Source organism: Herpailurus yagouaroundi, unplaced genomic scaffold (assembly GCF_014898765.1).
Source record: "Herpailurus yagouaroundi ecotype Mexico unplaced genomic scaffold, PumYag 28, whole genome shotgun sequence".
Lineage (NCBI taxonomy): Eukaryota > Metazoa > Chordata > Mammalia > Carnivora > Felidae > Herpailurus > Herpailurus yagouaroundi.
In genome coordinates, this window is record NW_024412376.1 from 63171175 (window position 1) to 63193867 (window position 22693).

General features: G+C 39.1%; 1 long non-coding RNA gene across 1 annotated transcript in view; it reads right to left on the bottom strand.

Moving 5' to 3' along the window:
• The window catches only part of LOC121029969 (uncharacterized), a 137421-nt gene extending 124113 nt beyond the window's left edge, over positions 1 to 13308 (bottom strand). The window contains exons 1-2 of the long non-coding RNA XR_005790007.1: positions 13234 to 13308; positions 12384 to 12507 (exon numbers count right to left, since the gene is read on the bottom strand). This is a non-coding gene — a long non-coding RNA (uncharacterized LOC121029969). The remainder of the gene's footprint in view (positions 1 to 12383; positions 12508 to 13233) is intronic.
• Between the last annotated feature and the right edge of the window lie 9385 nt (positions 13309 to 22693).

The following is a 22693-nucleotide window of genomic DNA, read 5'->3' on the forward strand; positions in this document are numbered from 1 at the left end:
ACGGGATTTGAGGACCGTTCTTCACTTTAATTCTTTAGTTGTGCAATGCCTACTGTATGTAGAGAGTGTTTGCAAGTTTGGATTCTCTGAACAACACAATGAATTCCCTCTACCATACCGCAATACAATCGCTCAGCTATCAAGTAAAGCTTTTTTATCCTGCTGAGTTCAAAGTTCAAAATTTATTTCTTAGCTTAATGCAATGCTAGTGCAAGTGTGTTTAATATATTCATTCTAAATGCCATCAGAGGACGGTGGTGTCAACATTTTGGCTTTGTTTGGACAGCTTTTGTGCAAGTGCAAACACTGAGTGTATGAAATCTAATGAGATTAGGCGCTTACTGCAAAATTAAAGGCAGGCGACCAGACTTCAAAGACATTACCGCAGTGCAAATCCCTTACTATATTTCTTGGGCCATTTCAACAAACTCAAGTTTGAGAATCACCTTTACCAAAAGATTTTCTTCATAGCAACCCTTTATTAGAAGACTTGATATTAAATACCTCCTAAAGATTACATGTTTTTAGGTTTTTTTTAATCATCATTAAAGAGCACTATAATTAAGGAGGATGAAATTGAATCAAGACAAGTAAGAATTAACCAAAAGCTCTTTCAGATCCAGAATTAAAGATGAATCCTTTAAAAGTTGTGGATTTCGAGTGTGGTTTGGTTTTGTTTTTGCAAAAATAGAGAAAACAACAAAAGAAATTTGATCATCACAACATGATAATGAATCTTCTGACTTTTTTCACATAATTAACATAACAAGGGTTTACTATGTCCCAGGCACTGTTCTAAGTGATTTGTACGTATTACATTAATTCCAACCACAACCTTATGAGACAGTTAATACTATTAGTCCCAATTTACAGATTAGAAAACCAAAGCTTACTGAAATTAAACTGTAGTTTATTAAACTCAAATAATAGACCCAGGGGAGAGTATAGATATATGCTGACCAAATGAGCGAGAAAGAATCTTGTTTCTAATTACAAGTATTTTTAACTTCAAACAAGAGCTACAAAGGACTCTCCAAAGAAAGGGCAATAAACAAGCCCATAACACCTAAGAATCCCTGCTCCTGGGCATAAATCAGATTATAGAAAGGGGCATGCAAACTTCAGTATAGTACTCCAGGGATAACACAGTCAGGAAGAAGAAAAAATCAGAGAACAGCTATAAGCCTTCCCACTTGCAAGGGAGATGGGGGAGAAATGGAGGAATGGATGAAAGAGGATCTACTAACTTGGGAATTGTGCATCTGAAGGTTTTGAGATATTCAGGTAGAGAGGCTTCTGATAACAGTATTCTGATAACATTGGACATGTGTCTGTTAAGTAGAAGATGCAGATATGGATACATGCATCATCTAGACATGGCTGATAATCTGAAGCCACGTCAGAGGTTACATTTCCAAGAGTAGAAAAGTAGAGGTTTTCCAGGGAGACTCATAGTTAAAAGAGAAGAAGTCAGCAACATGTAAGAATAAATAAGAAACTCTACCATGACTAATGTGAAGCCAGAAAGAATTGATATTTTTGGAGTCAAAATCAGAAGCAAAACCTTTGGGTACAGACAAAAGATGACCATAGTATAAATGATTTCTGTTGAATGGAAGATTGTAGGGACAGGGGATATTGTAGGATGGATGGCAAAAAATATGGCTATAAAATGTATATACACATTCCATGAGCTTACTCTTGAAAGAGAAAGAGAAAGGTGTTTTTTTTTTCTTTCTTAATGAGATGACATCATAATCAAAAAGGAGTGGAGACCCCTTGGTACTTTCCTGAAAACAAAAGAGACCCAGGTATTTTTACCAGCAAGAAAAAGAAATAGATAACAGTGCAGCAGATAGTATCCAACAGCAAAGAGTGAGAAACCAGGATCTATTTACTTGAAACAGGATAACCCTCACCAGATGAGAAACCACAGCCACAGATGGGTGGAAATACTGGCAGATGACCGAAGGTTCCGCCTTCAGAGAAGGACTATTTGTGTTTTTTGTAACTTCGTGGTACAGAAACTTTAAGGAAAAATTCTGATAGAAGTTCTCATTAAGAAAAATCTGCCCTTATCCTCAGGCAATCTTGTTCTCAGAAATATTATAAGCGCTAATGTCCACTAGGAAATCTTGCTCCTGTGTGCATGTAAACAACTGCAGACTGTTCAGATGGAGGCCAGGGGGAGTAGTTGAGAATCTCAACAGTCTTCCTGAATGTAGTGAGATCAGCCTTTGTTAGGAGAAGATCAAGAGTTTCAAAAACCATTGGAAGTTGTAAAAATTCAGGGAGGTTGCTTCAGGAGAAACTCATCAAGGACAAACAGTAAATGATGAGCCAGTACCCAGAAAGACAGACACTGAGCAAGATAATATATCATATCACCGAAGTTTATTTCTACCATTTCTTATCCCCACCTCATGTTACTTATTTTCTGTCACACACACACACACACACACACACACACACACACACACACCTTAAAAGGGCAGGGATTATTTCTTATTCATACTTCTAATCCTCAAAAGATCTGACATGTTGTTTTGCACATGGTTGACATTTAATAAACATATTAGATGAATGGGATCAATTTATAATAGGTTACTATCTTTGATAGCCAGAATTTTTAACCTAACAGTTTAAAGATATTCTTAATGATTTATGAAAATGAGAACAATAATAATAACTAACATTTATAGAGTACTTACTATAGACTATATTTTTACACAGATTATTTTATTTAATCTCCATAATAATCCTAAAAGGTAGAGTATTGCCATTTTACAGATGGGAGAAATGAGGCTTCCAGAGGTACATGGTAGCAGCAGGATTTAAGCTTGATACTTTCTCAAAACCATTATGTATATAAAATGCCTGGCCAGGGGTGCCTGAGTGGCTTAGTTGGTTAAGCATCCAACTTCAGCTCTGGTCATGATCTCATGGTTTGAGAGTTCCAGCCCCAAATCAGGCTCTCTGCTGTCAGCACAGAGCCAGCTTTAGATCCTCTGGCTCCCTCTCTCTCTCTGCCCTTCCCCCACTCATGGTTTTTCTCTCTCTCTCTCAAAATAAATAAACACTTTTTAAAAAAAAATTAAAATGCCTAGCCAAATGCCAGGCTTCCATGAAACTGCACACAGAAATAGACACTACAGTACAGCATGGGTCTCAATACAACAGCTAGTCTGCACCTGGCATATTTAACAACCATGTGGCCACCAGGCACTCCAGCTTTCTATTTCTTTATCTGCGTAGTAAGAAACTCGACAAGATGTAGACTACCTTCCAGGTCTGAATTTTGACAACATTAGACTTATTCTTAATAATGGAATTAAAGGCGGTTAGAATTCTTGCATCATTTTAGTTGGCCAGTGCCCGAAAGGACTGATAATCACAGCATTTGTAAAACTGAAAGCAGTTTGTAAAAGACTGAGGCTTTGGAAAGTTAGTTGCTGGTCTTGGAATTTGCTTTCAATCTCCAGCAACTATTTATGGTACCAACAGACAATAAAGCAAAAACTCTAAAACTTTTTTTTTTCTCTTGTCTTAACTAGCAACATGCAATGGATGTAGCCAGATAAGATACAATATGTCACTCTTAGCATAGTCTCAGGAGTGAGACAGTCACAAATGAAATAAAACAGGGTATTCTCATAGCAAGTGTGAGCACCCTCCTCCCAAACAACCATATGGATTCAGTGATGCAACTTTACAGTATCTCTTATGAGAAAGCATACATTTTTAAAGCATGAGGGACTCAAATGACAATGGTATTTTAAAACATAACACCAGGGGCGCCTGGGTGGCGCAGTCGGTTAAGCGTCCGACTTCAGCCAGGTCACGATCTTGCGGTCCGGGAGTTCAAGCCCTGCGTCAGGCTCTGGGCTGATGGCTCAGAGCCTGGAGCCTGTTTCCGATTCTGTGTCTCCCTCTCTCTCTGCCCCTCCCCCGTTCATGCTCTGTCTCTCTCTGTCCCAAAAATAAATAAACGTTGAAAAAAAAATTTAAAAAAAAAAAAAAAACATAACACCAAGGATACCTGAGTGGTTCAGCTGGTTAAACATCCAACTTTTGTTTCAGTTCAGATCATGATCTCATGGTTTATGAGTTTGAGCCCCACGTCAGGTTCTGCGCTGACAGCAAGGAGCCTGCTTGGGATTCTCTCTCTCTCTCTGTCTCTCTCTGCCCCTCCCCTGCTATCTCTCTCTCTCTATTTCTCTCTCTCTCAAAATAAATAAATAAACTTTAAAAAAATAAATAAATAAAAATGAAAACATAACATCAAACACCCACTAAACTACATGCCCTCAGCCACTAGAAGGCAGAGGCACCATACGCTGTCCCCTATATATAAAATGATCTTGTTGATACCTGAACAGGAAAACATAGTTATCGCTCCCAGGCTAGTTGGAATATTAAATATTTCATTATTTCACAGCTTTCTCTTCCAGCTTCTCAAATGATGCTCAAATGCCTCACAAGACAGAAACAGTAGCTAGGTCACATAAGTGAGGAAGCAATGGCCCTTCAGCCAGGAGACCGGAATGAGACATTCAAGTGCTTGGGCCCTGTCCGGGTACACTTAGTTATAGAACCTAAGGTCACTGGAAAAGGACCATTGTATTTTCAGTGGAAAAGAAATTGATGTGGATTCTGTTTAGTTTGTCCAAGGAAAAAGTGTCTTCCTCAAAAGCAGAAGGGCCCCCCAAATTTCTTTTCTCCTAAGGAGAATGAAGAATTGCAATTGTACCACAGTTTTGGTGTTTCTTTATAGCGACTCCCTCTACATAGATTAGACCTACAGTGTGTTAAGGTAGCTTGTCATCAACTATGAAACTGTTACCCTTGTTTCTCTCCTTTTGGCTTCCCAAATAACTTAGTCTGGCCCAAACCTCCAGGATTACAACAATTTCTCTTTCAGGAATTCCAAAGCCTTTTTAAAACTATAGATTACTTTCCCCCCTCATTAATAGAGGAAATCCTGTCCTTTTGTCAAAGCCACAGAAAGTATTTGCTGAACTATCATAAAACACAAGAAAATATGGCATGACTTATCTTCAGAAATTACTTAGTACTTTGTGGTTCAACACATAGGGGATTATTTGCAGAAGAGAATAAGAACAAGAGGTGTATTTTCTCAAGTTAACAGACGGGAGGCAGGGAGGGTGCACGCTGCTCGTGTGTGTGTGTGTGTGTGTGTGTGTGTGTGTGTGTGTTTAATTTGAAGGAAGTCTCCCTTTCACAGGAAAACCACCCGCAGTAGTAAAGACGATGGCTCTGACCCACCATGTTGGCAGTTGGGTGCAGATTCTTGGGAAACCAGTCTCTGTGGTTCACCTCACTGTCTGATAATGACAGGCCCCTGCCTTACCCTCAACCCTGAGAAAGAAAAAAATCAACACTAAAAATAAGAAGAAAAGGGGAATGATGTCCTTGCCAATGCTAGTAGCCAGGAGGCCTAGAAAGAGGCCACTGGATACCCTGCTATTTATTGCCCATTTCCACCCATAGGAAGCTGGGCTGAGAGCCTGCCAAAGGGAAAGAAAAAATAAAAATGTTCTCCATCCTTCCTGTTTACATTAATAGAACAGAGTCACGTACATCATTCCAGCCCTATTATTTTCCCCTTCTACACAGAGCAGTTTTTTTTAGGTCAAAGTTTTTAAGAGAAAGAATTTTAAATTATATCCTCAAGTTTTATAGCCCTACCTTTCATATGTCTTATGCTTTCTTTTATTACTCAACTGAATTTATAGAAATAAAAGACCATTTTAATCATCTTATCTAAAGGGCCTTGTTTTCTTATTTTAATGGCCATAAGTTAAACAATCAGAAGTTCCTCTAGTCTGATATTCCAGAGTAAACCAGCTATTTGTTGAGACTGAGTTTACACATTAAAAAAAAAAAAAAAAAAAAAAAAAAAAGCCACCACTTCTTCCCACAGGGAAAATAAGGTTAAATTCCTAGGATAAGAAACCATAATAAATTTAACTTTACTGCAGAAACCAGTGAGTGGTTTGAGGAAAGCTCAAACCCAACCCAACCCCCCCCATCCCCTAAATCATTACATCTTAAAAACAAAGAAAGTAAACACTGTTATTGATACACAATTATTTGTGTACTTCTCTGAGAAGGAATTTTAACATATATAAGGATTTCCCTAGAATCGAAAGAACCTGACTTATAGACTATAAAGCCTGCAAAGGGATGGGGTGCTGTCATAAGGGGCTTTTTTTTTTAACTTTTTGCATACACATTCTAACTAGCTCCCCACGCCGTTTCCCGGCCCCCCACCCCCCACCTCCTATCCCCCCAGTCTCGAGACTCAGCATCACAGCCTTCTCTCAGTTGCTGCAAAACTTCCAGATCCCTGCTTCCTGGAGGCTCTCACAAATCTATTCCCTCCTGGTAGCCCTGATAGTCTTTTCCTCCTCCCTCACCCACTGCCTTTGCTTCTCCCACCCCATCGTGTTTTTCTCATTTTGGTGTAAATGTCACTTCCTCGGGAAATTCTTCTCCGAACTCCCAGTCCACATTCAATCCTATCCTCTTGCTGCTCTCACCTCCACCATTATTTCCTCTCATGTCCTTATGTTTCATAGCCCTAAAGGCATTTGTGATAAATTAGTTCTCTGTGTAATCATATATTTAATGGCTATGTAATTTTTGTGTAATGCCTGCCTTCTGCACTTAATAAGCTCCAACACAGCACGGGCCGTATCTTTCTTCGCTGCTGCTTGAGCATAATGTAAATACTCAATGAACTGTTCCAAATGAGTGACTACAGGCTGGCACAAAATAGTCATTATCATTCTATCCATATCATTTTCTATTTTCTGGGAACCCTAGAGAACAGGATTGGGAATATTTCATTAGAAATCATCCTATCTGAAGCAATAGTGTCAAAGAGGGAAAACAGTCCACAAATCTCTGACCTATGAAAATAGAATAGCAAATAAAATAAACCTTGCCTAACAGAGGGCCACTGACTGGCATGGGGGATAAAGATAGAAAGGCAACCAAGTTGGGGGTGCGAGGGCCAGATTTAAATTGAGGCTTTAATATATTATAAACAATCAAAACTATTTGTGTAATAAAGTGACATGATGAAGTTGTGGGATTACTTCAGAGGTGAAATGCAATATTGATTCAAAGGCTAGAAGATGAAGGAGGTAACCAATCCGAAAACTAAAATAGTCTACTTTTGATGCAAATAAGATCTCAATTATTATGGCAGGAGTAGAAACAGGAAAGGCTAGATCATGAGATCAACAAAGAAGGTTTGAGAAAACTGGGTGTGGGAGGAGGGCTTAAAATGCCTAGAGACATCAAGCCTGGGTGGAATGGAGTGGGGTGCATCATAAAGAGGTCTTCCTTCTGTTCCTAACAGTTTGGGTGACCTTGAACAAACCACTTAACCTCTTCAGCCTCATCTTCTTCATCTACAAAATGGAAAAGACTGGACCAGATGATCAGCAACATTTAGCATTCTCTGAATTTAGCTATTCATGGAAACCAGGGAGTCAGCAAGGGTCATGGGTTGGGGAAACAAAAGAATTGTGTTTCCTGTTGGATATGTTGAGCTGAAGATAAAGTGAGACAACCAGAGAAAGATCTCCGGCAGGCACTGGAAATACAGGACAGTGGAGCCTCTAAGAAAGGCAGGCTGAGAGGCGCCTGGGTGGCTCAGTGGGTTAAGCGTCTGACTTCGGCTCAGGTCACGATCTCGCGGTCCACAAGTTCGAGCCTCGCGTGGGCTCTGGGCCGATGGCTCAGAGCCTGGAGCCTGCTTCCGATTCTGTGTTTCCCTCTCTCTCTGCCCCTCCCCCGTTCATGCTGTGTCTCTCTCTGTCTCAAAAATAAATAAATAAACATTAAAAAAAAAAAAAAAAGAAAGAAAGAAAGGCAGGCTGGAGGGGTGCCTGGGTGGCTCGGTCGGTTGAGCGTCCGACTTCGGCTCAGGTCATGATCTCACAGTTTATGGGTTCAAGCCCTGCGTTGGGCTCTGTGCTGACTGCTTGCTCAGAGCCTGGAGCCTGCTTCAGATTCTGTATCTCCTTCTCTCTCTGCCCCTCCCCTGCTCACGCTTTGTCTCACTCTGTTTCTCAAAAATAAATTAAAAATGTAAAAAAAAATTTTTTTTTTTAAATAAAAAAAGAAAAGCAGGCTGGAGATGCAGATTTCAGAGTCGGAGAACCTCAAGGTTTAGTTGAAGCGATGGGAGTCAACAAAATAGCAGAGGAGGGAGACTATGAAGAGACAGGAAGGAGTGGCCGTCTCAAATACTCTCTAGTCTAGGGAACCTCAACCTCAGGTCACTTGTGGCCATAAATCTCCCCTGAGGATAAAGGGATTCATTTCTGTTCCAGGACAGAGCTTCTGATCCCATTGTGCATTTTGCACCTTCTTTCATTCAGACTGGTAGTAAATTGTAACTGGTAAGCAAGGTGGGAATAGAAGATGCTAAGAACTTGCATTTCTTATTTGTTCCCGTGGCAAGTGGAGCATCCCTGAAGGCATGCTGCAAATGCAGAAAGACACTATGGCCTCTAGTGGTCTCCACCAAAAAGCCATTTAGCCATTATGCCCTCCCTCCCCTGACACTCCCCTTCCTGGGCCACTGCAGAATTACCCAGAGGCAAAGCTGACTTGGTAGGACCACAGAGTACACAGCAGTTGTGTAATGCTTCAATGGAAGTCCTGGGAAGAGAATCCGGGTTCTCTTCCTTTCAATCCAATTCTCTTTTCCAGCAATCATCCCACCTATTAAAAGCATATGTGCTACACCTTTAAAGTTCCCTTTGCCCTTAACTGAATAGTGTTCCATTGTCCGCTGTCATCCTACCAGAGAGGGAGCTTTGTGCAGTTGGACAAAACTTGCACCCTTGAGCAGCTGAGAGCTCAGTTTCCTCCAGTGATCTGCAGGCAGGGGAGCACTGCCAAGGGCATGATTGTATATCGGCTCTCCTTGAATTGCATATAGGAATATTGTTGCTATGTGGCCTGAGCCAAACAATCCGAGTCACCTGACATCCTCCATCCAACATTTAGGAGTCATCAAACTTAATTTCCCCTTTGTGCAATAAAACACCAAGAGGAAGCTTTAATAGATTGTATTATGTAACGGTTCTATAAAAATAGCAGGCCAGCGCTGGAGCACTTCCTTCCTGGGGCCCAGTAACCTATGCTGAAAGGATACACACTGGTTGCCCAGGCAACCATGAGAGATGACACTAGGGAAAAAAACAGCAACAAAAGGACCATTTTTTGGCTCAGTCAAATGAGGTCTGGCTTCAAGCTTGTGATACAGTGAATACAGACAGCCCAGCAAAAGAGAGAGGAACCAGTTAGCAATTCTACTCAGGCACCAGTGGCCCTGCAAAGCTGCCCCTGCTTTGGGGTTTTTTTCCCCCTTTTGTTTTTCTAAAGCGGGGGGAAAAAGGCTTTTCCCTCTTAATTTCATTTTTTATTTAAAAAAGCAAAATCTTTGCTGGGAGTTGAACTGTGGCAATCGGTAAACAATGTTTATTCTACTTTTTCTTTCTCTTCCCAGGAGCTCAAAAAATAATTTCACTTACAAGCAGTTATCTTTTTGTCTTCTCCTAGTATGTTCGGGATCTGATTACACAGGAAGCAACTGGTTTAATGGCAATAACCTTTATAAACAACCTCTAAATAAAAAAATAAATCAGGGGCACTCAAGAAATAATACATTTTAAAAGTGAATAATAACATTTCTGGGATCCCTCCTCACAGCAGACATCAAAGGACTTTGTTTTAATAGACTATAATCTCCTCTCTCCTGCTGCACTGAATGAGAACCCCTACATTTTATTATCATCATTACCATCATCATTATTATTGCCTCACAAAAATAGACTGCCATTTTAATTTCAGAAAACTGGTTTCCCCAATATACTGAGAATAGTGACAGAAGGTTCGTAAGTTCCTGACTTGCACCTAAATGTTTTCCTTCTTAGAAGAGGAAATGGGCCCTCAAGGATTTACAAACATGGTTTGAAACCTCCGGAAAATAAAACCAAGGATGAATCAAATGGGATTAAGTTCAGATCGCTAATATAGAGCAACATCAATAGTTCTTTCAAAGTGATTCTTGAAATCAGTGCTCATAAATATGTAATGCACTTTTCATCCAAAAGACTTGTTTAAATCCTCATATAGTAAATGATTTATTTCAAGATTAGGTCCTCTGCACAAAGCAGGCACCCTCTGATCAAGTGGGAATAAAATCTGTGAAAGCAAGTGGTAAAGCATTATGTAAATGTAAACTGTTGTGATTATGATCATCCTGTGAACTGGTATGTTTGAAGAAAGAAAGCCAAAAAAAAAAAAAATTAACTATGTGTTCTTCAGAAAAATGTCATATCTGTCCCGTCTCTTCTGGCTCTGTTCCTACCTCTTACTTCCCTGCATCAGTTAATTCAAATCCTCACAGCATCTTTTAATCGTGTGTCTGCTTGGCAATTATCTAATATTAAAACTGTCTTCACAGACCAAAGGGAAATGGAGATTTAGAAATTATTCACTTATTTTTTATTAATGTATGTTGCCAAACTCAGGATTCTTGTCTCTGAAGAGTACCATTTAAGGCAAAATTCCAGTCTTTCCCCATAAAGTTGGTCAAATCATCTCTATATCCCACATCTGGGTCTCCTGCAGATGGATTTAGAGATAGATTAATCTTTAAACATCTGATGCTGTTGAAACACAAAAAATCCTTTATTATCAAAGTTACAAACTTCAGGCTTAAGTCCTTTAAGACCTAGTACCCTGTATCTTTGGAGAAAACATATGCAGAATGCATGTGCCTTAAAGTTGCTCAGCCTTATTTGCCTTTTGTGCTAAGGGTTTTGAAATCAACAGGATTAAGTTGCAGATAGTTGGGTGTTATCCAGATCTTTATTTTGACTCTAAAAAAGGATTGAAGAAGGCTTTGATGAAATGGACATAGTATTAGCATTCAATAGGAGCTCAACTCCAGGGGAGAAGTCTGTCTTCAAGGAAATAGAACAGTGTATCTTGCTTGGGTTTCAGGTCTGTGATTTCAATTTACTGATGCTTAAGCACATGTCACAAAATAAAGCACACAGGAGTCACAAAGTTTGGTATTTGTCATTAAAGCTATAAATCCTTTTCAGTTATTAAAGAAATACTAAATAAAAACTAAGCTACAATAAATATTTCCCAAGCTTCAAGTTCTCAATTTAGCATCTCCTCTGATTACTTCCTGTGTGGACTATGCCAGCATGAAAAATGATGTTAATCATATGGCCATTCTGTTTAGAGGTCACAAAATATATAGTATTGCTACGTATATTTCCACAGGAAGAAAAGTATAATAAAGGATGAGATGATATACCAGTATTCACTGAAGCTTGCTATATGCAAGGCTGTTCTGCCCTGAAGGAACTCACAGTCTCGATTGGGGTTTAACACATACACTTATCCAAAGATAACCACCACTACTAGGGACTCAGTAAGCACTAAAGAAGTACCACAAGTAACAAATGCCAAGGGAGCTTTTCAGATAACAGAGATCTCCGTGGGCTAAACAGCCTAAGGAATGCTTCACAGAGGAGCAAGAACTCAGACTATCCTCAGGAAACAGATAGAATTTAAGCAAATAGAAGAGAGACTGAGAAAGGAGAAAGCAAAACCAAAGGGGTCCAGATGCTAACACCCACAGCATATTCAGAGTACTATGGGTAAACCAAGTAAAGTTTACAGGTGAAAACAGTGGGCTTGAAGGAGAGAAAGGCTGGAAGAGAGAAAGCAATAAATGGTATTGCATGGATTTATAGGAAAGAAATTATAAATCATTCAGCATGTAATATTGAGCTACAAGGAAACCTAAGCAACATTTTCAAGTGATTTGGGGCAAGACTCAACCTCTGCTTGCCTCAGTTTCCTTGTCTATAAAATGGAGATAGTAATACAGTAATAATAATACCAACTTACAATGCACTAAATGAATATAAGTGGTCATGTTATCCAGGGCCCTCAGTTTGCATTTTAATTTCATTTAATATACCATTCCTTTGTGGATTTATTCAGTCTCACGTTGTGACGTCCATTCGGTGAGACTAGATACCCCCAAACCAGCCATGGCCATGTCCTTTTTAAAAGGTCAACTGAAGAGTTGAAGCCAGTAATTTCTCCTCACCGGTCAGGAGGAGGGAAGAGGCCCTGAGAGGGTAGGGCTATCTCCAAATTGAGTCAGTCCCTCAAAGAGATCACACAGTTTACCCACTGACATTTTCATTCAAGGGTGACCAAGAGGAGAAAAGGATCATGAAGTCAGATCAGAGGGCATGCCTGCTGGAACCTTCTTCTCCCCGTGGCCAGACAGCATTCTGACTTACTGTTTGAGGCTCCTCATCAAATGCATCAAAGGTAGTGAGTGCCTGAAATATGGACTTCAGTTTCGTAGGCTCCTGGAACAGCTCTGACGGCAGCAGAAGTGACTCATTCTCCAACTTTGGCATTCTGTCAAGAGCCCCACAATAGAGAAGAGTTCCCTTGCCCATTTCTTTCAGAGCATCTTGATTTTTAGTAATGCCTCTCTCATCCCTGTTGCACATCAAGCCATAGACTCATGGAACTGCTTACTTGTGACCCACTTCATTTTGTTTACTTAAAGATTGTTTTTGTGACTTTTAGAAAGCCATGCTTGCATCTGGGATTTGTAATTCTAAGTCAGAGAAAGACAGTTGTTATGTATTGTTTACAATTTGTTTAATAAAAAGGAATTTCTTTGAAAACATCAGGCCAAGCTTATGATGTAAATTTACTGTCTGTAAATTTACAGTGTAGTGACAGAAACTATAACACAGTATGTTAATTGATCAGTGTTGTAAGAAACATTCACTACAGCAATGAAAGAGTATACGGTGTTTTGTTTAAAAGACATTAATTCAAGATGAGAAATAAGATGTTTTTCATTTGGGTAATTTTCCCTTTTATGGTGTTTTTTTTTCTTTTTTATCCATCTATATTTACTAACTTTACTATAACAAATATGAATGTCTTACATGATAAGAAATGAAAAATTACATACTATAACTTCAGACTATCCAGCAGGTGATTTTCAACTGAAAATGTCATCTCTCAACACCAAAGATGTTTTCTAGCCCTTCCTGCAGATCTAGACAAGTTGATTTCAGGTATGTTCCTGAGGCTGAGCAAGCCCAAGTTCTGATATGAAATACTCACCTCTTTCTGATCCAGGTAACATATTGTTCCTTCAGACTAATCAGAAATTACTTCCAGCCTTTGACTATGGTCCTTTGGAAAGAAAAGGAAAGGTGAAGCTTTAAAGGAGAATTTTTCTTAATGCCACCATGTTCACAGTTTACATTCCATACAGGCTCAAGTAAAAAGATAGCAGGTCCTTTCGAGACCTCACCTTGGTTTTGTGTTACGTAAATTCTACTTAAGTCTTTCCTTAGTACAAAGCAAATCCTGGGACTTGAAACCTATGTTGGTCCCTAGCATCAGGGGAAAAGCCACTTGGAGTAGTATTCTAATCACCTATTCAGTAAAACATTACTGAGGGTCTATCCTGATCACTGTGGGACAGAGACAGCAGAGAATACACCCTCAGTCTGGCTCTAACGAGCCTAGGCTGTAGAAGAACAGATAAAACTTCAACTGTACCATAAGAGCATTGTCCAATAACACAAGAAAGTTATGGCTGTCATTAGTGCCATCCCCTGATGTTTCTGGGCTATGATCTTCTGAGCATTTGGTGAGATTATTCTTCCCTGTCCCTTTGAAGTTAGCAGTGGCCATGTGATTTGCTCTGGTGAATGAAATGTGAGGGGAAGTGATGAGCATCACTTCCAACAAAAGCTTTGAGAATCAACACGCAACTCACTACATCCCCTTCCCCCTGCCACAGTGACCTGTATTATTCCAGTCAGTGAAGGTTCTGGGAACCTTGAATATGAACAGTGTAAAACAGAGTTCTGCCAGGCTGAGAAGGACACGTAGGGTGAGAAAGAAATAAAATGTTGTGGTTCTAAATGTTGTGGGGTTGACTTTTCCTGAAACATAACCGAACTCATCCTAATTAATACACAGTAAATTCTCACTCATTATATTCTATAATAATAGTTACTCTTATTACCTCCATTTTACAACTTAAGGCATTGAATCATAAGAAAAGAAGTTCATCCATGATAAGTCGAATGAGGAAATGAGGAAACACCTATATTTAAGGAAACTGAGTCTTAAATATAAAGTGACCTAAGGTCACATAGACAGTAAGTAAAGGGATCAGTATTCAAACCTGTTCTCTTTTCATAATACCCTGCAGTAAGTGGTTGTGGCCAAACCCTTGGTTTAACAAGGGGTGGCCGAAGTGGGAAAGAGCTAATAGGGGCAGCTTTCAGAGAAGAACTAGGATGTGCTATGGGCTTAGAATGGTCAAGTTTGTTAAGAATGACCGGGCAAGAAAAACATTATGCACAGGTGGAGGTGGAGGAAGACCACTTGGCAACACTGGATCCAGGTCCACATAGAGGAGTAGAGGTAGGGGATTCGGAAAAGGCAGACTGGGGACAGTTTATATATATCCTTGAATGTCACCCTTAGGAGTTTTATCTGCAGGTAACTGGGAGATATTAGATGACTTAACAAAAATGGTGGTTCAGTATATTAATTTAGTCACATCTCTCAGTGTAGACCAGAGTCAACAGGGACAAGTTAACCATTCAAGTGATATGTTTTAAGGACCTGAATAGTATTTTAACCTTTGCAATAGACAGGAAAAGATCAGTGTAATGCATCACCTGAAGGAATAATCCTAGGACTAGATTAGCTGATGGGTAGAAGACAGGCAGATGGTAACGGGTATGCAAATATCTGTATTAGGCAGAATGCTGCTTTATAACTGTGCCCATGGGAATTTGTGCAAAATATGATACTATAGATTTGGAAAATATTATCTATTTTATTAGCAGCCAAGACCCAGGAATTCTAGAAAAATTGACTACTGGTATAGTCAGAAGGGCATGGGTTTTCATAAAAGATTAGTTTGCACGTACTACCTGACTGACCTTGGGAAATTTGGTTTAACCTTTAAAAGTTTCAGTGACTTCATCTTTAAAATAGAGCTAGTGGTGTGCCTGAGTGGCTCAGTTGGTTGAGCATCCAACTCTTTATTTCAGCTCAGGCTGTGATCTCTTGGGTTCATGAGATCGAGCCCTGCGTCAGGCTCCGTGCTGATAGTGCAGAGTCTGTTTGGGATTCTCTCTCTGCCTCTATTTCTCCCTCTCTCTCTGCCTTTCCCCCACTTTCACATGTAGGTGTGTAAGTGTGAGATCTCTCTCTCAAAATAAATAAATAAACACTTTAAAATTTAAAAAATACTAATAAAATAGAGCTAGTAATACCACCTCAAGGGATCAAATATGCTAGTGTATATAAGAACCTTGCAAGGTGTCTAGTTCATAGCAGGTACCCAATAAATATCAGTTTCTTCCATTAGCATTCCAAACCAGATGGAGGCACATATCATTATGCAATGTTGTTTAATATTCCCTGAGAACCCACAATGTGCATTTATAAATCTTGAGTTGGCTAAAATACTTTGGAAATAGCTCTACTCATTTTTTGCAACATATTTTTTCTAAAATTGCTTACCACTCACCTACTGTTCCTATCAGTACTTTAAAATTAAAAAGTTTAGACAACACAGTAAAGTTGCTCCTTGGCAATGGAAAGAGCTGAATTAAGAACCATGAAAGGTCATTAAGCCTTTCCTCAGTTTAGAAGACATCTCATAACAAATGTTAACCATGACAAGCAGAAAGAGGATCAAAGAGAAGAAGCTAGATGTACCACAGCTCCCTTCAGCTACTCATCCAAGATAATAACAATACTCACTTGTGGAAAATAGATATCCTGGTTGCATTTATGATAACCTGTTACTGCTACCTCCTTACTCAACTTGAATACACATAAAGTGGGCAGAGAAGCATTTAAAAGCATGTATATCAAAAATGGCTCACATTCTGATCCAACAGCCATATAATCAACAAAGTCTCTTTCCAAAGAAGTATTATTTGGGGAAAACATTCTTTTTAATAGGAGAAACATATCCATCCTGGTAGATACTAAAGCTCATGTTCTAAAGACTGAGTCCAGGGGCGCCAGGGTGGCGCAGTCGGTTAAGCGTCCGACTTCAGCCAGGTCACGAACTCGCGGTCCGTGAGTTCGAGCCCCGGGTCAGGCCCTGGGCTGATGGCTCGGAGCCTGGAGCCTGTTTCCGATTCTGTGTCTCCCTCTCTCTCTGCCCCTCCCCCGTTCATGCTCTGTCTCTCTCTGTCCCAAAAATAAATAAAAAACGTTGAAAAAAAAATAAAAAATAAAATAAAAATAAAGACTGAGTCCAGGTTATATATACCAAATACTAAGCAGATATGCACTGTAAATATGTTGTGTTCCTGTGTGTTTTATTATTTCTCACAATGACCTCAATAAATATCCATACATGTTTTAGACACTCATTTTAGTCCCTCAAAATAAACTTATTTTGAAATTCTTTGGCATTGTAGGAAGGAATTTCAGAGAGTATGATGATGCTGGAGCTGTATGTTGCTTTGTTGTATCAAGTATAACTTTCTTTTTTTTAAGAACCAATGAGAGAGAGAGACAGCAAAAATGGGGGAGTTGGAGAGAGGAAGAATCTCAAGCAGGATTTGCACTGTCAGTGCACAGCCTGACTTGGGGCTCAAACTCGGGAATTGTAGGATCATGACCTGAGCTGAAATCCAGCATCAGATGCTGAACTGACTGAGCCACCTAGGTGCCCCTCAGTATAACTTTATTTCTTTTTTAAGTTTCTTTATTTTTGAGAGACACAGAGCGAGTGGGGGAGAGGTAGAGAGAGAGGGAGATACAGAATCCGAAGCAGCCTCCAGGCTCTGAGCTGTCAGCACAGAGCCCGATGCAGGGCTCAAACCCATGAACCGTGAGATCATGGCCTGAGCTGAAGTCAGATCCTTAACCAACTGAGCCACCCAGACGCCCCAAGTATAACTTTCTTAGAGACTTGAGAAGTTCTGTTTCCAGGGCAATGGCATAAAGTAGCTCCAAAAGTATTACAAGTTTAATTCATTTTTGAACCATCAATTGACATCAGGTAAATAATTTGGTAAATAAATATTATTTTATTAACATAAATTCCCAAGCCAGATAAATTAAATAAATTCCTCAAATAAAGTCCCATGCCAGAAGTGAAAAAAGGCAACCAATGGTTATGGTGCATTCACTTAAGAGATTCATTGTGTGCATTTTACATAGTAGAATTTAGCTATAATCTCATCTTTCCTAAGCAAAACAACCTTTCCTTCACTAGACCTTGACATGATCCAGAATGGAGAATCAGGTCACCATATCTTCTGAATACCAAAATTTCACAGCCTAACTACTCTTGTTCACTGCGGCCCAAAGCACAGTCAGAAATATGAGGTACATTCTATCTGTGTTTTATTCAGACATTAGTCTCTTTACCACCTAAGAGAATTGAACAGTCCTAACCTGGAATTCAAATGACAGGAAAAACAAAATAGTTCTGAATAGCCAAGCAATTTATCCAATATCCTTATTTAAAAAAAAAAAAATAGGATATCTAGTAACTGAAGGAAAAGCATGTTCTTTAAATTGTAAGATTCTTTTGAATAAATCAGTTGCAGTTTAATGAGGTTTCCCTATAATTCTTTTTCACTGAGCTTATTATTATAAAAGAACATCTACAAAACTCTGACTTCCAAGAATGCAACTATTCTCATCTCTGTCATGTTAGTTGTTTGTTATCACAAGCTTAACATGTGTTTCATTAAAGGTAACTACAATAAAATTGATTATTCTATAATAAGTAAGAAAAGGAATAGGGAAATCCAAACCTAGGAGGAAAAAAGATTCTATCCAACTAATAGCATTATTATTAATAAAGCATGCAAGAAGGAAACCAGAAAATATCTTCTTAATTATAATTGCTTCCAAGTAAGAATTTTCCAAAGGATATCATAGGCTTCAGTCATGACTGCTTCTTAAATTATATATGTTTACAAGCACTGTGGTATTTTTTAAAGTTTACCAATAACCTAAAAAGCTCTGGGCACATATACAAAAAAATAATTTTTAAAATGCCACAACTAAATTAGATTCTGTGGTAAAAAGAAAATCTAAACCTTAAACTACCCCATAAAAGAGAAGGAAAGAAAATAACACAGCTGGATAGTCACAGAATGCCAAACCAAAACTATATACTTTTGTCCCGTGCCCTGAATGCCAAAGAATTTGGGATAAAAACAACCACAAGTAACCATCGTGCCACCTTCTACCTTACACACTGTTGGCATACAAACCCGATGCACAGTGTTCCAGCAATAATCATATGTATGAGCCCAGTCAACCACTTTTTCAAACATAGGAATGACCTATAGATTCTATCCCATTTTTTCTGATGACAGAGTCAAGGTCTAGGTCTGAAACCACACCCTAGCCACTTCCTATCCTCAAACACACTGGCCAGCAAAACCTTTGGGAGATGGGCCAAATGGCTATGGAAACCCTGCCACTTCAATTTCCTCCACTTCTGGTCCAGTCGTTTACCAGAACTGTAACCAAGAAGCAAAATGCACTGGTTTCAATTCCAGCTTTTTTCATTTTCTTTTTTTTTCCCCTTTCCTTCTCTCTACCCTCTGGTAGAGATGCTAATGAACAGTAAAATCTCCAAGGGGCAGGGAGCCAGGTAATAACCGTAAGCCATGCTGGATGATCTCCCTTAGATAATCAAAGATAACTGTAGCTCCTGGATGAAACCAAAAACATAAACCACATAGGATTCTATAAGAACAGCTGAGCTACATCACAGCAGGATGTGAAACACTTTTTGGAGATCAGGTAACAGTACTGGATATCAAAGGCAATGACATGAATGCATTCTAAATGCCTAGAGTCCTTTTATTTATGTGGCTTTAAATGCCTACACTCTTTTTAAATATCAGATCATAAAGCATGGTGTGGTACTTCATCAACGTACCATGGTGCAGAGGATACAGGAAACTAGAGGGCTAGAGAAGTACAACCAAAAAATTTGGTAGTGGACAACCTTCTATATCTACTCTTCCAAAGTATGTGAAGAAAATGGCCACTTGATTTGTTCTTGATTTCTATCATAATAAAAACAATAATGTAAATAAAGCTTTAACAGAGCCCCAAGCTTAGTTAGATGGTCAATAAATGATATCAACTGGATTTATTCATCCACCAGTCTGACTGAGAACCTACTATCTACCAGGCAATCAATTGGATATAGGGATCAAAGAGACTAAAAAAACTATTTCTTGACTTCAAGGATCTCTTTAGCCCCATGATGATAAAGATATTCCATAGCAAAATCATACCAGAAACATACTAAGAGTATGAAAATGGCCAAACTCCAAGATTGTGTGAAATTCAATACGGAAATGCTTCTGAACAGGACAAAGGAGGCACCATCATAACACCATCTTACATTTGCACATCTTAGCATACACAAGTCATGTTTTTTTAATGTTTATTTATTTATTTATTTATTTTGAGTGAGAGAGAGAGAGAGAGCACAATCAGGGGAAGGGGCAGAGAGAGAGAGAGAGGAAGACAGAGAATCCCAAGCAAGCTCCACCTCACGACCATGGGATCATGACTTGAGCCAAAATCAAGAGTCAGCCATTTGACCGAGTGAGCCACCCAGGTGCCTCCAAAAACCATGTTTTTGTTGATTAACACACCCGATGGTTGACTATAAATATTTCCTTGTCATGATACTATACTACTTCAGAACCAGAGGGTACCTAGAAACATTAACTCTTCATTTTAAAAATGAGGCCCAGAGAAGGTAAGTGGCACAGCCAATTTTAAATGCCTATTAATACATCAAGTGCAAAGTAAGGAGAATGACAGAGAGGGAGACAGGAAGGGAAATAAATATTACTTGCTGAGGGCTATTTTGCCATTGTTAGTCTCCAGACATCTAATGTTTACAACAAAATACAGCAAGGTAGGTATTATTATCTCTATTTTACAGATGAGGAAATTGAGGCTTATATAGGTTAAGTGACTTGCCCAAAGCCACACGGCCAATAAAGAGGAAAGCGTGTTTATGCAATGCCTCACAGTGCTATCACAGTCCCCTTTACTGAGGCTGCTCTTTTTACAACCAACTGCCTCTCTGGAATAGAAGTTGGCTCACTGTCCTTGGTAAGCTCTTAATTGCTGCTGACTTTGAGTCTTGAGGACTGGTATGATGTGTAAAGGAAAACACATTCACTAAAAGGTTAGCGATCTTTCCTAATGTAGGAAAGCTGATATTGCTCAAAATACCCCCTTAGGATATTCTTCACAGGGTTTTCTGCATAGGTCTAATTTTTATTTTCACAACAAACCTCAATATTCACCATGTGCTAGTATTTAGCTTCAAAACCTCAAAATAATCAATCTCTATCATATTATTGTCCTTCGGTTGCCAGAAATCTCTTCAGAGGCCTTCTTAGAATTGTTAGTAATCCTTCAAAATGCCGACTAGCATAGTTCTCAAAATGTTCTGTAACATCATCTCTAGCCCTGTCTTCCACGAATACCTCCAGAAGGATTCCAGTCAATACTTGACTGAAAGTCTTCGCTCCTCATGTGAGATTAGCTACAGATGAGTGGCTGTAATAGATGCAAGACCTCACTGTAAATGCAGAAAGGAAATAGCCACATACTCTATTCCCTCAACACAAAGTCTGTTTACAGGAATTATTGATTAAAACCATTAAAACAACTCCTGTATCACTGAGTACCTTCCTTTCAATGATTACAGTCACCAGTAAAAGTTGTGGTTAAAATATATCTTATACATTGACATTTGAAAACACTTTCAGCAGAGCAGGAAACGTTGAATTGTTTCGAGAGGAGTTTTTAGAAATGGCAGTAAAAAAAAAAACTAAATAAAAATAAAAAAAATAGCACAGAGAGATTTCTTAGCTTAACTGCCATAAATGAGACTGCATCACAAAAATGTTTTTTAATTTACCAAATTGTAGAAGGAATGGAGAAATTAGAACTCAATTATCCGGATTCTTAAACAACCAGTCCTGCAGTCACCAGTTAATTGTTTAAGCCTCCACTTCCTTTTGTCTGTGTGTTGGGTTAGAAGGGAGAAGGAAAAGAGAAAGGGTACACATAGAAAACAGATGTGGAAATAAACATTTATCAACACAGAATCTTGGCAAATCTTAATCTTTATATTGCCCTCCCACTGTATTTTCCATGTTTCCTAGTTTCCCCGATCCCCAAAGAATTAATAACTAGAAAAGAAGATGAAAACCTTTAATAGGTTTTCCACAGAGTTAGGGAAGCTTCTTTGGAGAATTCTGATGCCTCCCCTTTAATCTAATATTAATAAATGTTTTCGACCCACGGAATTTCTGCCAGAGAATGGGAGAAATAAAAGGTTCATTTAGCTGGTTTGTCCTGTCCTTGGACTTCCAGGCAGAATAAACAGCACCTTGTGACAAAGGCGGACCACAGGCTGGCCGAGCTCCAGGCAGACACTGGGGGATGCAGTCTGTTTATCAGACAGCACATTGTCTTAACCAGGATGTGGTCGGCCTTTGTAACAAGAAGTATGCAAATGAGTTTCCCAGAGACCCAACACCCTGCCCCCGCTCCACTGGTTCCTTCAGTAGACACAAGCTAATGGTGGCTGTCCTGAGAACAGAGCAGAGATCTACAGAAAGACAAGGGCAAAAGGAAGCATCCAGAATTAACCAGATTAGCACAACAGAACTCTTCAAGGAACACACCGCAAAGAAGACAACTCCAAACCACATTGTTTCAAGAGGGAAAAAACAAAAACACACATTTTAAAATAGGATAGCATGTTTCTTAATGTTCAAGAACTAAAAGAATTTTTAATCTGGCTCATTTATTCACAGTACAAGCAAATGCAATGAGGCTTTAAAATGCTTCATTTTGTCAAAAGAATATTGATCAGACTCTTCAGCAAAACGCGGCCAAGAGCATCTCTATCAATTTCAGTTGCCTCATATAAAAAATGGTGCTTATACTAGTACCTGCAATATTTGATCACTGGGAGGATTAAACGAGGTAATGAATAGAAAGTAATTTAGCACAATGCCCAGCACATAGTCTAGGCTTAGAAAATGCTAGCAGGTTTTACATTATTCACATTATTGAGTGGTGTATCATAAAAGCACAAAAAAAAGAAAAAGAGAGAGAGAGAGAGAGAGAGAGAAGCACCTAAGGAGAAAAGTAAGTGTGGTAAAGGCAATTATGGAGAAGGAAGAACGTACACCACTTGCTAGTTTAAAGAGTTTAATGAATTACTAGTTTGTATAGACTTTGGAGTCAGGCAGTCCTGACCCTATGTAACCTTGGGAAAATTCCATCATCCCAAGTCTCAGTTATTTACCTGTTCAATGAGTACATTTACTTCAAAGGGTTATGAGAAGTAAATGAGACCACACATTAAAGTGCCTAGCACAGTGCCAGGCAAATAGAAGCCACTCAATAGTGGCAATTATTTGCTTGTTTTATTTACACAACCCTATAGCTGGGTTCAAATTCACACTTTGTAGCTGTGGGATGTTAAGCAAACTGCTTAACTTTTCTGGGC